The 18,233-nt window shown below is 44.4% G+C and overlaps 1 protein-coding gene across 3 annotated transcripts in view; it reads left to right on the top strand.

The window, feature by feature from the left end:
- Positions 1-18,233, top strand: part of GPC3 (glypican 3) — a 491,643-nt gene that overhangs the window by 343,026 nt on the left and 130,384 nt on the right. The gene's annotated exons all lie outside the window — the stretch shown is intronic.

The raw sequence follows: 18,233 nt of genomic DNA, 5'->3' as shown, positions 1-18,233 counted from the left end.
GGTAGAGTGCTGTGGCATCACAGCTCAAAGCAACCTCCAGCTCTTGGGCTTAGGCCATTCTCTTGCCTTAGCCTCCCATGTAGCTGGACCTACAGGCGCCGCCACAACGCCTGGCCATTTTTTGGTGCACTTTGGCTGGGGCTGAGTTCAAACCTGCCACCCTCAGTATGTGGGGCTGGCACCCTACTCACTGAGCCACAGGCGCTACCCTGTTTATTTTTAAAGAGACAAAATCTTGAAGTAGGTGGATTGCTTGAGCTGAAGAGTTCCAGACCAGCCTGAACGAGAGTGAGACCCTTCTCTACTAAAAGTAGAAAAACTAATCGGGCCTTGTGGCGAGCACCTGTAGTCCAAGCTACTCAGAAGACTGAGGCAAGAGGATCTCTTGAGCCAGTAAATTTAGGTTGCTGTGAGCTACAATGATGCCATGATATTCTACCCAGGGTGACAGAGTAAGACTGTCTCAAAAATAGAGAAAGAGAGAGAGCCAAGGTCTTGCTACATTACCCAACTGGTCTCTAACTCTTGGCTCAAGCCATCCTCCCACCTCAGCCTCCTGAACAGTTGGACTGCACCACTGTAGCCGGCCAGGAATGTTTTGTGTTATGTCAGCATCACTGATGGACCCAACACAGTTTGAGCAGCACACCTGCTGGGAGATTTGCACAAGTTTCAAATCTGGCAGAACTTTCTATTCATTTCTCAGAGAGCATGTGAGTTAGGTGGCTCACTGATTGAAACAATGATGCTTGGTGCGCTAAGTCTAAACCTTTCCCTGATAAGGTGATTGGTCAGTTTCCTCTAGTGATATCAGTGTCCATGCATCAGAATGCCTCTGACTTCCACAGACACCCCCCCAAAAAACATTTTTGTCTATTCCAACTCAGAAGGGTTATTTCTGGTAGTCAGTCAGTCACTGAGCATCAAAGAAAACGGACTCCTGGAATGCGAAGGACAGAGGGAGGTATGTTCTGGAAGACTCTTGCTTGAGAGCTTCTTGCCAGAGGCCCTGATCTTAGATCCCTTCTGGTTGTGCTGACTGTGGGTGGCGGCGGTTGGTTTTCTTCTCTGAAGGCCACAGGAAATGTCTGGCAGGTACTGCTTGTTTGCTGCTGCTGTCCTAGTACTTACCCCAGGTGACAAGCTCTTGGTGGCTCTTTTGAGAGAAATTCCGTTCACCTGCTTTTTTGCCCTTTCTTCCTACACTTAAGCAAGTGCAAAATACTGTTAGATTCTCTCTGATGATTTTTATTGATTGAAATATAGCCAAACAATTGGAGGTTTTTTGTTTTTTTTTTTGTTTTTGAGACAGAGTCTCACTTTGTCACCCTCCATAGAGCGTGGTGTCATAGCTCACAGCAACCTCCATCTCTTGGGCTCAAGTGATTCTCTTGCCTCAGCCTCCCAAGTAGCTGGGACTACAGGCACCCACCTCAACGCCCAGCTATTTTTTAAAGACAGGGTCTTGCTCTTGCTCAGGTTGGTCTCGAACCTGTGAGCTCAGGGCAATCCACCTGCCTCAGCCTCCCAGGGTGCTAGGATTACAGGCATGAGCTACCGCACCCAGCCAACAATTGGGGGTTAACAAAAAGCACAAAGAGTCAAATTATTTTTTAAAATTTTATTTTATGTGCAAAGACATGGTTTCTGTCTTTTTTGTTTGTTTGTTTGTGACAGTTTCACTTTGTAGCCCTCCGTAGAGTGCTGTGGCATCATAATTCATAGCAACCTTAAACTCTTTTTTTTTTTTTGGCAGTTTTTGGCCAGGGCTGGGTTTGAACCCCCCACCTCTAGCATGTGGGGCCAGCGCCTTACTCCTTTGAGCCACAGGCACCACCTGCAACCTCAAACTCATGGGCTCAAGCAATCCTCCAGCATTAGCCTCCAAAGTAGCTGGGACTACAGGCACCTGCCACAATGCCCGCTTTGTTTGTTTGTTTGTTTAGAGATGGGGTCTGGCTCTTTGCTTAGGGTGTTCTGGAACTCCTGAGCTCAAGCAATCCACCTAGGCCTCCCAGAGTGCTAGGATTACAGGGGTGAGCCATCATTTCCCCCTATCCCACCCGCCGGCCCAGCATGGTTTTTTCCCTGGGTAGATAGCTTCGATAATCCATTCAAGAAAGATCATTTAGTCCAAGTTAACGAAACCTGTGTCACTTGAGTAATGAGGAAAGCAGAGATTAAAACCATGTTTCTGGATCAGACCTTGCCAGGTCAAGCAGATGAGACAAGAGCAAGAAGTCTGGCTGAATTTTCCAATAGAGCTGCTAGGGACCCATCCTACTTTTTAGGGGTGCAGTGAGACAAAGGGAAAAAACACACATGGCACTCTTCAAATGTGGGGCACACAGTTTACCCAGAATGTCAGAGGCAAATTTTAAAGTTATGTGGCAAGCCTGAGGCAGTGTAGTTGAGTCTAAGCATACAGCTTTGGAGTCGGCAAGCCTGAATTGGAATGCCTACTCCGTTACATACTAGCTCTTTCTCTTCTCTGAGCCTCGGTTTCCCCATTGGTAAAAATGGAGTTAATAACTTCTCCCTTAACTGATTGTTGAAGGAATTCAGAAAGACTGTGAAATGCAGAGTGTAGGGTCCTCAAAAATGGTAGCTTACAGCTATTCTTGGTCATATTCAAGAAGCCTGTAAAAACAGCCCTTGCAACCTTTACTGTAAGACAAAGGGAGCTAGCCTGAGTTTAGCTGCCTTTGACGACCCTTTTCTCAACTCTTCAGGAACAGCCTCACCCACCCTCTCTCGTGTTTATTTTACCTCTTCTCCCTTCTGCAAAAACATCAAAATCCCGATCCTTTTTCCTGGTTGGTGCAAACAGTGGGCATTTGGATCCACTGGGTACCAAGTGAGAATCATTTGTGTCTAAGTGTGTCTAAGTGTATGCTGCATACAGGCTGCTGGCCTTCTGACCTTCAGCATCTTGTTTCATAGCAAAGACATTTTCGACCATTCTGCCTAGGACTTCTTTAGAGTGTTTGACTCAGATAACCTTCCTAAATTACATTAGGGACCAGGATAAGTCTAGTCACAGGTCAAATCTAGTTGCTCAATGCTCTAAATTCCTTTCTATCACTCTATGGTTAACCTTTGTAGAAAAGGAGAGAAATCATGAAAATCGGTCATGATTTCCCAATCTCTCAAACCAATGAGTTTTATTCTTTTACATGAGTAGGGCTTTGATCCTTCAGTTTCTCACCTTTATAGTGTAGTTTCATTTCCCTGTGAAAGAAAATGTAACCTGTACCTCCAGTGTGGCAGGAGCTTCCTACTTTTTGGCCTTTCATGGCTTAGCGATCTACACGATCATATGGATCTTAAAAATCACCCAAATGAATTCTTTCTTGGTTTGCGCCACTGGGCCCATTTGGTCATCTGTCTCCTTGCTTGTGGGCACAGCTTGAGGCCCAGAGCTGGAATGAGTCTGTTGAGCAGGAGCAGAGTAAGGTGTTCCCAGCTGAGGTAGGGCTACAGCAGTTTGGGGCTGGAAGGACATGTTAGGGCTGGGGCTATACAAGAACTCAGGCTGAGAAGCTAATTTCCAAATACTATCAGGGAAGATTAAGACAAGGACCATTATAGAGGGGATAGAACAAGAGCTGTTGGTCTGGCCTACCCCTACTTATTCTTAACTCAGTGTCATTATTTTGAGGATTTTGAATCCTGAGTCTAACACCTTCATCTACATTAAAGGTCCCTGGCCACTAGACTTCTCTCTAGCATGTCCTTGGTTACCCTGCACTGAGGGCTTTTGCATGTGTGTCTCTAATCTTATACTAGCTCCTCAGAGACACGTACTGTGCCTTGCATCTATGTGTTCTCGTTGCTTCATTGTAGAGTATTCTTTCCATACGTGTTTATGGAAAGCAGTGGGTGAGCCAGCAGACAGACGTGTGGGTAACAGACCTGAATACTAGACCTAGCTTCCCCATGATGTCACTGTGTGCCTTTGGTCAGGTTATTTAAATTCTTTGTTTTGTTTTCTCCTTCTGTGAAATGGTGGAATTAATGGCTCCCCTGCCTACCTCAAAGTGTTGTTGTGAGCCTTTAATAAGAAAAGGTATGTGAAATAGCTTTTAAAAATTGTAAAGCATCCTCCCCTTAATGTAAAGAATAGATCGGATGTGGGGAGAACTTCTACCTTGAATAAATGGAACTACACACTGGGTAATTGGTGCTTACCATGAGCCTTTCTAAGACTCTCTATACCAGTGATTCTCAACCTTTCTCATGCCACAATGTATTTTCATTGTTAAAAAGTGGGTCGTGACCCATATGTTGAGAACCGCTGCTCTATACAAACACACATCTTTTAGCAGCTTCCTGAGTAATTCTCTCCATGAATCTCTCCAGAAATAATGCTTTATATGTTTTTTTCCTAAGTAAATCCACCTATCCTCACAAATTCTCTTTTTAAAGAAGTCAGCCCATGCTGCTAAAGAAACCATTTGGCCCTGGAATAGGACATGCGTACCTAGTACCTATTTCAATAGTACCTTGAAAGCATCCATTTAAATTAAAGTCTGAATGACAGATCATTTTCAAGTAAGTGTAGTTTTAGTACTTTCTTTTTTTGTTTTTTCTTTTATTTATTTATTTATTTATTTATTGAGACAGAGTTTCATTCTGTCACCCTAGGTACACTGTCATGGTGTCATACAGCTGTTATGATTACATACAGAGTTTAACTCTGTCATGCTGGGTAGACTGTCATGGTGTCTCACAGCTCCTGGCCTTGAGAAATCGTCTTGCCTCAGCCTTCCAAGTAGCTGGGACTACAGGCACCCACCCCTACACCTGGCTAGTTTTTCTATTTTTAGTAGAGACGAGGCTCACTCTATTCCAGCTGGTCTCAAACTCCTGAGCTCAAGCAATCCACCCTCTTCAGCCTCCCAGAGTGCTAGGATTACAGGCCTAAGCTACCGCACCCACCTCAGTTTTCTTTCAGATATGTATAACAATGCAGACATATGCATTGGAGCAAGATAGCATGTATCAGAGAATCGAAGCAAACAAATAAGAATTGTTGATAATGAGGCTACTACTATGTGACTGTCCTGCTAAAGACCATCCTCCTCGAATTGGCTATTGTTCCCCTGGTAAAAATTATTTATTGAAGTATCTTTTTTTTTTCCTTCATAGACATGAAGAAAGTCCCATTAAAAATCCCTGTGCATAGCTTCAGGATAACCCAGCTTTTCCAAATTCCAGTGAATAGCCTCGGCCAGCAGCACTCTGCTCTCTGGTTTTAACAATAATCTTGAACAGCAAACACCCTCTGGCCCCTACAGTGATCAGCTTGTTCCAGTTTGTCTGGGACTTTCCAATTCTAGTGCAAGAGTCCGAGGAGATCCCTCATCCCAGGCAAACCGGGATGATTAGTTACCTACTGGCACCTTGGACTCTAGCCACTACTAAATACGGGGGGAAAGATGCAGTTGTGGGGGCTTGGCATTGCCAGGATGAAGGAGAGCTGGGGAACCGCAGCTCACCCATTCTGTTGATTCATCTGCCTTGACTTTTTAACTCCTCTTACCTTTTCCTCCATGAGGCATTTTGATCACTGTTCTCTTTCCTTTCCTTTGCCCCTCAAATCCTATCTATGGGTACAGTGAAACTTCAGAAAGCAGGCCTGAACATGACTAATACTAATAGCTAGCCCATGTGCCAGGCACTGTGCTAAGCAGTTCACCTACATTGACTAAGTTAATTCCCACAATAACCTTCTGAGGTGGACAATATTCTTACCTACATTTTCCTGATTCTACTGATGAGATTAAGTAAGTTACCAAAGGTCACCGCACTAGTAAATACGGGAGGTAGGATTCAAACCCATCCAGTCCATGCCCTTCCCCTCTGCACTACCCTGCCTGTCCAATGCCTGACATCTCTCCTTCAGGGTTTACAGCCCTTCTGTCTTCTTCCTGTGCTTGGCAGAAACTCTGACCTCTGTTTGCTTCAATCTCTTGTCTAGTCCATCAGACCTAGAATGAGTGTTCTGTCTATTATTTTCCTGGCCTGTGCTGCTATATCCTGTTCTTTTCTTGGTCCCTTCCTGGTCCAGGCCCATGAGTGTAGCGGCCCCTTATTCTTACCATGCTTTTCTGCTCTCATGTCCTCTAAAGGCTGTAAGGTGGCATCTCCTGGAAGAAGGACCTCTTCTTCTTAAAGCTTCTCCAGCCCCTTGCTAGCAAGTGACCTTCGCTGCCTGCAGGGCATTCATTCTCCAATACACCCATGCCTCTTTTTTTTTTTTTTTTTTTGAGACAGAGTCTCACTCAGTTGCCCTGGGGTTGAGTACTGTGACATCATAGCTCACAGCAGCCTCAAACTCTTGGGCTCAAGTGATCCTCCTGCTTCAGTCTCCCCAGTAGCTGGGACTACAAGTGCCCGCCACAATGCCCAGGTATTTTTAGTAGAGATGGGGGTCTCGCTCTGGCTCAGGCTGGTCTCGAACTCCTGAGTTCAGGCAATCCACTTGCCTTGGCCTCCCAGAGTGCTAGGATTACAGGTGTGAGCCACTGTGCGGGGCTAACATGTCTCTTATAAGACCATCACCTATGCATTTCCTGTGAAGCTTTCAAACCCATACAAAAAGAGACCCCTGTAGCCCTAGCCTGAGAGTCCAGCCTGGGTCCTAGCTCTACAATGAATTTATTGTGTGACCTTAGGCAAGTCACTGGACGTCAACATTTTCTATTATAAAATGAAAAAAAATTGACAAAATGACCACTAAAGCTCTTTCCATTTCTGACAAGCTATGAGGTCTTGGGACAAGGATATTTGGAGGAAAAGACTGAAAGAGGGAGAAATACCATAAAGCCACCTTAATGACTTTGAGTTTCCTGTTATTTCCTGCTACCTTCCCGAATAGACCAAAGCGAAAGTGATTCAAAAGGAGCCCCAGGGTAGAATCAGTCTCTTGAGGACAGCACTGAGCTCTTCATTGTATTCTTTCAGGTATCTTCGGGGTTCCAGGGGAACAGAGAGTTTTGTCTTTTTGAGATGTTGTCAGAGTTGTTTTCCGTTTCTGATGCTGGAGAGTTTGGGATGAGAGTCACATAATTAAATCATAAAGAAAATGTCTCCCCCATAGCACCGCATGACTCCAGTGGGGCTTCTGAGCAAAAGAAATGGAATTCAGTGTCTGCTGCTCCAAATAATATTTGACACAACTGCCCAGAATGAAAATTAGGAGCCCTCTAACCACAGAGATATATCAGTGACAGGAAAGAGACATCCAGAAGAGCGCCGAGGGCTGAAGGGCCTGTAAGAGCAAAGGAATACAAAGTGACTGAAAAAACCAGAGGGAGGAAGACAATTTTCACTCTTTCTAAGGCCCTCCAGGCTACAGAGCTTGGGTAATTTTTGACCTAGTTGTCCTTGTGTGCATTTCTGTGAGCTTTTATTAAGTATTTATGTAGCAGTTTATGTTTTACCACGTGCTTTACAATCGCTTTTATTTGACTTAGTAAAGTTTTCCTGGAATCCCTTCTACTTTATGATCAGGAATCATTTCTTGTTTGCTTAGCACCTCAGCGCGGACAGCTTCACACAATAGGCACTTGTTCCCACAGGACAGCAGGTGCAAAGAGTCACCTGTAGCTCCCAGGGCAGTTGGAGTGAGCTTAGTTTACACTTCAGTTCACCTTTCCTCTCTTCTGTTATTCTTTTGCTTTATGTTATTGCTGGCAACCCCGGAGTGGCAGGGCCAGGCTTGGTTGGGCCTGCTGAGGGCCGAGCTCTCCTGATATGCAGTCACTGGCAGCGGTAGGCTCTTTCCCCTGTGCTAATCCCTCTGCCCAATGCTTCGGGCAACTTGCTGAGTGTGTTTCTTCCTGCTACATATATCAAGGCTCTGGCTGTAGCCTTGGTTCTGGGACTCCAGAAATGATTTTAAGAGAACACAGCAGAAGTAGTGGTTCTGTCCTCCGCACACAAGACCTCTCAGTATTCTTGGACAAGTCTAACGCTGACTTCCCTTATTCTTGCTAGCTGCTTCTCCCTCTCTCCTCTGCCAGCTCCCAGGATGGTGCGATGGGGCCTGGTGAGGGTGTGGGCAGGGCATGAAGCAGCAGAGCTGCACGCTCGCAGTCACAGGCTTGCAGTGGAAATCCAACAGACTCATCCTTCAGAGAATGTCAAAGCCAACGCTAGAATCAGGTCTGTGAAGCTCAGACTGGGATTAGTGAGCTACACTTTAGAAAATTCAAGACCTTTAACTGCCAGGATTCTGTGGCTGAGCACAGGGCCATATAGAGTCTTAATAGGTAAGTATTGAGTAGTGTCACTCTCTCATCCTGGATAGAGTGCCATGACATCACACCTCACAGCAACCTCAAACTCTTGGGCTCAAGAAATTCTCTTGCCTCAGCCTCCCAAGTAGCTGGGACTACAGGCACCCACCACAACACCCAGCTATTTCTAGTAGAGACAGGGTCTTGCTCTTGTTCAGGCTGGTCTCAAACTCCTGAGTTCAGGCAATCTACCTGCGTCAGCCTCCCAGAGTGCTAAGATTACAGGTGTGAGCCACCGTGCCAGACCCAACCATTGGTTTCTGAAGCATTGTGATCCAGCAGGTGGGACACAATGACAGGTTAACCTGGAAGGGTCCAGACTAAAAGTACAATGTAAGACCCGGTGCCCATGGAAGCTGCAGATTTAGGGGAAAGCGCTAGGGGGAACAGATTGACAAGGACTAGGCAGAGTGAGTTAGACTCCCCACCACATAAGCTGACCCGTTTGAGTGAGGCCTTCCATCTTAGGTCAGTTCAATAAACATTTATCGACTTTGACCACCTACTGTGTGCCAGGCCGTGGGTAAGGCAGTGGACCCAGAGAGCAATAAAAACAAAGGCACCAGGAGAAAGTTCAGGACAAACCCCAGGAAATCATAGCTAGCAAGAAGAAGTTGTACCTGAACACCAGGGGCTCACTCAAAAAACATGAAATACTGGCTCTGAGGACCAAGACTGATCCCCGACTGTGGGGCCTAACCGATGGGTCAGCTAAGCTACCACCTTCCTGCATTTGTCCTGCCGCCTCGGGATCTGGGTTGACCTAAGCCTGCAGGGTGAAAGTTTGGAGGCCTCCAGGACTGTGGCTAAGACCAGAGGAGGTGATAGCAGAGCAGTGGCGGATGTTTACCTCCCTTTAAATGTGTTTCAGCAGTACCTGCTTGCATGAAAACAGTTTGTCCTTTGCTCATGGTCTTTGGCAGTTCACGGGGTAAAATTCAGCAGGACCCCAAAGCCACATGGAGGAGCCTTTCCTTTGTGTTACTACATGTACTTGAAACGCAGCACAGGAAAACAAAATCCGCAAGTCACACCTTTCCCTATTTCAGACTTGCCCCTCTCCCAGGTTTGTCTAGAGTCAGTCCAGTGTGATGGCCGGGGTGGACTCTGAGAGTCCTCTTCCTCATTTTGAAGATCTCTGCATGAAAGAATGAACGTTTGTTGTGGGCCCTGCAGGGACCTGAGACAAAGCCGCATTCCGAACAGAAAGAGTGGAAAAAGCATGTGGGTGTTTTCCGAGCCAGCTAATTCATTACTTGTGACAGTTAAGCAAAGTGGAAGAAGAATATTTTCTTTTTCTTTCGTTCTTTTTTTTTTGGAGGCAGAGTCTCACTATATCACCCTGGGTAGAGTGCTGTGCCATCACAGCTCACAGCAACCTCCAACTCTTGGGCTTAAGCAATTCTCTTGCCTCAACCTCCCAAGTAGCCGGGACTACAGGCGCCCACCACAACACCCGGCAATTTTTTTGGTTGCAGTTGTCATTGTTGTTTAGCAGGCCCTGGCCAGGTTCGAACTCAGCCCCAGTGTGTGTGGCCAGCGCCCTAGCCACTGAGCTACAGGCACCAAGCAGGAGGAGAATATTTTCTATCACCACTGGGGAGGAGGAGGCATGGAATAGGCTTCTGACACCCAAAGTTGGTCACTTGGGAAACTCGTTGTGCTGCCGTGGGCCACAGGTGAATGATTTGTTCTTCCGTAGACTAAAATTAATATTGAACAGTCGAAGTCCTGACTGAAAATTTCTCCCTCAGATGCCCTGTCCCCTGAAAGCTTTGTAAGGCCATCCTTGCTGAAGAGTTCCTTTTAGTTATGCCTAAATGCTCGGAGCCAACCACTCATAAATCATCACTCAATCATATTGTCAAGGGAAGTTTCAGTGCTTTTTTTCCCTCATTCTGGCCCATTCTGACTTTTGCCTCACAACCCATGCTAGGACCATACCGAAGACCCCTGAGACTCTTCGCTTTCCTGAGTTCTCTCAATGTCGGGATGTGGGGATGTGAAGCTTCCTTTTTATTCATTACAGGGCTTATTTATTCTATCTTAGAAAATGCTTTTAAGATATCACTTATTGAACACCTACTATATGTCAGGCACTGTGTTTGGTGCTTTCACATAATAAGAACACTGCTCATCTACAACTTTCTATGTGCTTGGCATTGTTCTAACCGTGTTTCCTATGTTATCTCAATTTACTAACATTCATTATATCTAATAATCCTCAAAACAATGCAGATGGCATTATTTCCATTTTCCAGATGAGGAAATTCTGGCTTAGCAAGGTTTAATTACTTGTCAAAAGTAACACAGTAGGTGGTAGAGCCAGCTCTTGAACTTCTGTCTCTCCCTCCAAGGCTCTTCCTATCACATGACTCAGCCTTACATAAAATGTATTATGTACTATGTACTTAGTAAACTATGACTGCCAAATAGAATTTAACCTGTTAAAAATAATTATTGCCAGCACTCTGGGAGGCTGAGGCGGGTGCATTGCTTGAGCTCACGAGTTCGAGACCAGCTCTAAGCAAGAGTAAGATCCCATCTCTAAAAAATAGCCAGGCCTGTGGCATCCCAGCTACCTGGGAGGCTGAAGCAAGAGGATCTCTTGAGCTCAAGAATTTGATGTTGCAGTGAGCTACAAAGCCACAGCACTCTACCCAGGGCAACAGAGTAAGATTCTGTTTAAAAATATATATATATATATATAAAATATAAAATAAAAATAATTATTGGTCATTAGTTTGAACAGCTGTTGTGTTCAATCTGTATCCTCATGTATTGTTGAAGTATGTGACCAGTCCCCTGGCCCCTCATTCTTGATCCGTCTATTTGGGGAGAGTTACAGCTCCATTCTTGTCCCACTAGTAATGATGCCAGTAAGAACTTGGATGGCTATTTCTCGGCCTCTCTGGGCCCCAGTTCACCCCTCTGTAGGAGGAGGACATTAGGATAAATGATTCCAAAGGTACTTTACAACTCTGATATTTTCATGACTTAAAATCTAAATTAAAAAAATAAACTTAAAAACAGATAAAGAGGCTTGGTGCCTGTAGCACAGTGATTATGGCACTGGCTGCATGTGCCAAGGCTGGAGGGTTCAAGCCCGGCCCAGGCTGGCTGAACAACAATGCAACATAAAAAATAGCCAGGCATTGTGGCGGACACCTGTAGTCCCAGCTGCCTGGGAGGCTGAGGCAAGAGAATCGCTTGGGCCAAGGAGTTTGATGTTGCTGTGAGCTGTGATAGCACAGCACTCTACCAAGGGCAATGTGGTGAGGTTCTGTCTCAACAACAACAACAACAACAAAACAGGTAAAGATCATTTCCTTTCAGTTTAACACCAGTAGGAAAAGAGACTGTCTAGTCATGGTTTTCTGGGATAGAAGGACCTGTTAAATGAGTATGGGACAACTGAATAATAAATCTTGGCCAGGCACAATGGCTCATACCTGTAATCCCAGCATTCTGGGAGGCTGAAGCGGGAGAACCCTTCGAGCTCAGAAGTTCAAGAACAGCCTGAACAAGAGTAAGACCCTGTCGCTATCAAAACTAGAAAAATCAGCTAGGCATTGTGGCAGGTGCCTGTAGTCCCAGCTACTTGGGAGGCTGAGGCAGGAGGATCCCTTGAAACCAGGAGTTTGAGGTAGTTCTGAGCTGGGCTGATGCCACTGCACTCTAGCCTGGGTAACAGAGTGAGACTCTGTCTCAAAAATAATGATTATTATTATTATAGTAAGTCCCTATCACACTCCTAGCTATTACCCCCTCCCTTCATTGAGCTTTGAATTGCATATTTTTATTTCTGTTTTTCTAGGAGTTAAACACAGTCTGCTGGGCATGGTGGCTCACACCTGTATTCCTAGCACTGTGGGAGGCCAAGGCAGGTAGATTGCTTGAGCTCAAGAGTTTGAGACCAGCCTAAGCCAGAGCGAGACCACATCTCTAAAAATAGCTGGATGTTGTGGTGGGCACTTGTAGTCCTAGCTACTTGGCAGGCTGAGACAAGAGAATCACCTGAGCCAAGGAATTTGAGGCTGCTGTGAGCTATGACGCCACAGCACTCTACCAAGGGCAACAAAGTGAGACTCTGTCTCCAAAAAAAAGTTAAACACAGTCAGAGTCTTCTCATCTGTACATTCCCTTCGAGAACAGCTATCAGGGAGTGTTTTGCCAGCTGCCCTGGCCCTGGCCTAGTGTCCTGACTGCCATGGTCAGTTCTCACCAGTGCGCCCACACATCCGGCTCTGCCTATCCCACAGTTCTGAGAACGATCACTTTTGTTGTTTCTATTTTCTTTCCTCACCCCCCACCCTCCTCTGCAGAGTTTGCTCCTTCAGACTAACATTCAGGTGAGCTCATCTCAGACATTTTCTCTCTACTTTCCTCTCTCTGCTGGGGGACTGTCTCCCACAGCCACACACTCATCTCCCTGTGACAGGTGAGAGCAATTTCTAGCTCTTTTTCTCACCATGTGGAAAATATTCTTTGCTTCTCTGGTTTAAGTGATTTCGTGACTATATTCTAAATCCAATCTTTTAGTCCCTCAATGAGGTTTGAAATTTTAAGGCATTTGTTCCCTTATATGGTCTCTAAATAATATATAAATGGATTTACATCCCCTTTGACTTCTTCCCTGGCTTTCGCTTCCTTTCTACTGATCTGTATTTGTAATTCCTGAAAGGCCGATGTTTGAGAAGACAGGTACTTCCTGGAGTGTGGTCGATATATATTTCTAGCACTCTCTCGGCTAATATTTCCTCTGATGTGGTACTGTTATGTAGACAATTATGAAAAGCATTTTATTTGAAAATATGCATAAATGCGTGAGAAGTTAATTACGGCAGTCTTTATTAAGCACATTTACAGATCTCAGCTATTTTCACCTGGCGTTTTTTCTGTGCATTTATGTAAATTAGGACTGCATCTCAGTTAGAAAAAAAGACGATTTCTTGTGCCTCTTCATAGGATGGTTTCTCTACTCTGTGTTCTAGTTTGGTTTTACAGCTACTTACGCTCTTTAAATTATCCCATTGTTCCGTGGTGATTATTGCCGCCAGAGGACTTTTCCAAGGATAGTCGATGAGTTAGGGAGTACATGCAGTACTGAAGTCTTTCCATTAGATGGCGCTCAGAGAATGCGAGATCTGAAACTTACTTTTAGCCATCCATAGCAGGGCAGTAAATTAAACTTTTGTGAAATCAAGAGGGATTTTTTTGAGGGGGGGAACGCTAGTTTTTCTGAGACTTCCTCACAACCATTTACTACCATTCTAATGGCTAGGGGGAAAGGAAAGCGAATTTTCTAGCAGCTCCCTTGTCCTAAGTCAGTATTATCAGTGTAAAAATCTTCAAGGAACTTCTAAATGTGGGACTTGTGATACCAACAATATGTACTGTTAGAAAAGTCCCTCTTTGGGTAATCAGTTCCTTCATCTACACAATGAGTGGATGGATCAAGATGATTTCTAAGGGTCCTTCCATTTACAGTGTTCTCCATTTGGATTTGTTGATTTCCTTCCATGACGCCATTGCTGCCTCAGCCAGAACACAAATGGGAAGACAAGTTCACCCATTTTACGCTTGTTTGATTCTATTCCTCTTCTCTAAGTGCTCTCTTTGCTTCTCCTATCCCAAGACAAGCATGCCCAGATGTCCTGTTTTAATTAGGTTCCTTTTTCTCTATGGCTTCTGCACGGGTTTCCCCCCACCCCCAATCCTAACCTAAGCAGATCTCCCTTCCCACATCACTAACAGGATTTTCTTAATATTATGGCAGTTATTTTTGTGCTAAACACATACCAAAAGTGGATAGGGAAGAAGACACCACATGTAAGGTGACACTTCAAGCATCATACATAACATGTCCCATTGAGGAAACACTGGATTCGAGAGGTAGGAACTTCTCAGTTTATTTTTCCTCCTCCGTTTGTCGGTATTCATGGCCAGAAACACGTTAAAGCTTTAGGAAAGAAGCAGTATCCCAAAGAGGAGGACGATTAATTTAATTACAGATGAGTATTACTAAATAGCTAACTCATGGTTAAAATCCCCCCAGCCAACAGCATCCACATTTCTGACACCCCTTGGCCAGTCTGGAGAGGAGGAGAATGGTGGTTGGTGGCTCATCCTCATTCAAGGCCTGTCATGAACCCATGTGTACCAGTGGCACAGAGCTAGCCTGAGGAAATGAAATGCTGAATAAATTAATTAACGTGAAGTGCAAAGCTGCAGAGACACCCCTAACGGATTGATTCCCTCCGGGCTTAAAGCTCAGAGCCTACGTATTACATGAAATTCCCTGGTGGCTCATCACATATGTTGCTTTGCTGTAGCCAAAGTGACAAAGGCAGGGAGGTATTAAGCACATTATCCTGCATTTCTTTCTTTAAAAAAAATGATTGTATTTTATTTTACTTTATTTTTTTGAGGCAAGGTCTCATTATATTGCCCTTGGTAGACTGCCGTGGCGTCACAGCTCACGGCAACCTCCAACTCCTGGGGCTTTAGCAATTCTTTTGCCTCAGCCTCCCAAGTAGCTGGGACTATAGGTGCCCAGCACAATGCCCGGCTATTTTTTGGTTGCAGTTGTCTTTATTTAGCAGGCCCAGGCCAGTCTCGAACCTACCAGCCCCAGTGTATGTTGCATTTGTTTCTTATTGTCCTTAGAGATTTGAAATCTTCATCTCATCTTCTGGTGGCAGAATGCCAGTGATAGTGCTGGTGGTGGTGGATTGTTTATTTCTCTAACGTTAACACCTCATCATCAAAGAACACAACTCTTTCACTGAATAGCCGTACTTTCAAATCTCTGAGAGAAGAAACTCCGCACACAATAATATCCCCAAGGGCTTTTGAAGGACAAGCCCAGGAATCTGCTGAGTAGATCAAGAGAACGCTTGCTGCAGGCTGCGCTAGAGCCTTGTAGACTAGTACGAGGAGCTCACGCATTGTCTCATACAGTGGAGCAATGCAGCAGAGTGGTGAGGAAATGACAGATAGTTAGTGGACATCAGTTATCTCTAGGGAAGCCATGCCAGCGCAGTGGTTAAGAGTCCAGGCCACTGACGGGGGACTCTTAAGGTTCAGACTCCATCTTTGCTACAGACTAGCTTTGTGACCTTAGGCAAGTGATTTTATGTCTCTGTGCCTCCTTTTCCTCATGCGCCAAAAGGGCTGCTGATAGGGTTGTTAGGAGGATTAAATGAGATAAGGCATCTTTTCTTTGACTTCAGCACTTGAAACAGTATTTGACAGAGAGAAAGCATTTAATAACTGACAGCCAAGTAACAGGAGGTATTTGGGATAATACAAAAGAAACCAAGCCTCTGCCTTCAGAGACCTCACAGACTACCTGGGCTAGCAAAGGAAATGTACATAAAAGCACTAGCAACTCAGGGCGGTGCCCACGATGCATTTAGGTACAAAGGCAGTGAAGTCAGGATGAATCAGAGTGGTTCAGGGCGGTCCTCAGTTCCCATCAGGAGGGGGGATCCTCAGTTCCCATCAGGAGGGAGCCTCGGGTGTATAGAGGGAAAGGGAGGGGGAACTTGAATAACTGCCTCTGTTTTCAGAGGGTTACTACTCATAATGTGTATTCATATTCATATCCTCACGGATGTCTTTCTCAAATAGGTAGGTTGGAGTTACCCCGTTGAAAAGTAGAAAGCGTATGTGCTATGTTTATTTAACCTAACAAAGTGAAGGAACTCAAGGGTGGCATGTGAATATTGGCCCAAAGTAGTGTTCTCTCATGAGAAAGCACCTTTAAGCCAGGACACTAGTGATGGCCGGCACAACCGTTAGTAACAAGAAGGATTTCCCAGAGGCCCTGAGAGGTGTATCTGAGTTAGCCTCACTTTTAACTTTGCTTTTGGTTTGTTTTCTCTTTTGCCTTGAAAAAAATTAACTACCTGGGGATCTGAAGCATAGCCTGGTGACTACAGTTAACAATACTGTATTGTACATGTGGGGATTGAGGGGAAACTTGCCCTTTCCCCGAACATTCACTAAACACTGAAAGATCAACTCACAATTAAGGCAGATTAATAAAGAAAGGTTTATTTACTATGTGCATGGGGAGAATCACAGAGCGATTACTCAGTATCCCATCGGGATCCAGATATTTTTATACAGCCTTTTAGAGGGCAGCAGGAGATGAGGCATATAGATAGTTCTGTTTAGGGGCTATAAATGGTTGCTAGGGAGAATGAATGAATGGGGGAAACAGCTTGACTTGTAAATGATTCTCTTAGCAAAGTAAATTAACCTGAGAGACAGGTATTATATTAAAGATTGTTTGGGCCAGATGTTGTTGAATTCTTGATTTTCTTTCCGGCCAGACAGTGAGGTAACAGGGCAGGGTAGGGAAGTCAACTGTTCTTTTCCAAGGGTCTGTTAATCTCTGAGCACCTTAATTCAATACCAAGGATTCATGTTTTGGGGTGAAATTTCCTGAGCTCCTTCATACATTTGAGATTCAGCAAAAGGGTAAATCTGAAATGTTCTCATCACAAAAGAAACTAGGTGACGTGATGGGTATATTAAATAGCTGATTTGTGGTAATCGTTTCACAACATACATACACATCCAACCATCACAGGGTGAGTATATTCAACATTTATTCAGCAGTTCTATCTCAAGAAAGCTGGAAAAAACATTTCAAAGTTAACTGCTATACAAAATTTCATTCGTTCAATATTAAACGATTGTAAAGGTTAAAAATGTTCACAGTAAAAAAATGTAAAAGAAGGCTATAAAAAATAATAGTTTTCCCCCAGCATCTCCCTACTTTCACTCAGTAGGAGTAATTGTTACCAATTTCTTACATATCCATCTAAATTTTTTCTGTACATATTTGAACATAGATAGAGTATGTGAGAGTAGTGCTTGTGCAGCCCCATTTTTACCACAAATGGAATCACACCATTCATTCCTAACTGCTGTTACTTGTATCTGTTACAATATATCTTGGACTTGATTCCCTATCAACACATGCAGCTCTACTTTGCTCTTTTAATGTCTTCATAGTATTCCTCTATAACACTTAGTGCTTTTACAATTTGGTTCAGTATTTTTTCAGAGATGACAGACAGGAAAAGGTCCTGGGAGTTGAGAGGTATTGAGATACCCATCGGATAGTGCAAGATCACAGAGTTCTAAAATAGTGTCACCTAAATTTTAGCCATGACGGACCAGTGCTTTTGGTTATTGCCTTGTAAAGTCAATGAAATAAAGTCAAGTTTTAGGTCTAAGCCATAAGCGCCAGCTCTTCCCAACACTTCTGTAACCAGAAACCATGGTTAATTAACTAGAGTCCACTGAGGATTTAAATAGCACACAGATAGAGCAGAACAGTGGATGCTATTTTGACTTTCAAAAAAGTTTGGCAAGCTTTTAAACCCGAAACTTTTTTTTTTTTTTTAATGGAGCCACCATGGGATTGGCTTGGAAATAAGGAATTTTTTTAAATGCAGACCTAAAGGGGCACTTTTTGAATAGCAGGAAATGATATAGTATGGCCCCATAAGGGATTGTTGATGGAATTTCTTTCTGCAGCGGGTCCTTCATGTCAGAGATTTGAAGAATGAACCCAGGGACCACACAGATCAGTGACAGGACAGGATTTATTAGACAGAAAGGAGCACAGAAGGAATGGAGGGCAACAGAACCTTTGGCAGGAAAGGGGGAGACCCAAGTAGGAAGTCCCGCATGGGTTTTTTGTCTAGGGGCTTATACATCGCTTGTAAACAGGGAGATCTTGGGAGTAAAAATCACACTTGGCCAGGAGCTGGCAGACAGAAAACATCTTCCCAGTATCCATTAGCCAATGGTGTTATTAACAAATGAATGCCGTCCTCTAGCTTGGGTAGAGCAGTGGGGTGTATGCTTTTCCCTTCAGAAAAGGGCTGGCTTACATGAAATACC

Source organism: Otolemur garnettii, unplaced genomic scaffold, assembly GCF_000181295.1.
Source record: "Otolemur garnettii isolate 467f Iridium unplaced genomic scaffold, OtoGar3 scaffold00109, whole genome shotgun sequence".
In the NCBI taxonomy this organism is placed as follows: Eukaryota; Metazoa; Chordata; class Mammalia; order Primates; family Galagidae; genus Otolemur; species Otolemur garnettii.
The sequence above is the reverse complement of the archived record's forward strand: the minus strand, read 5'-3'. Positions and strand labels throughout refer to the sequence as shown.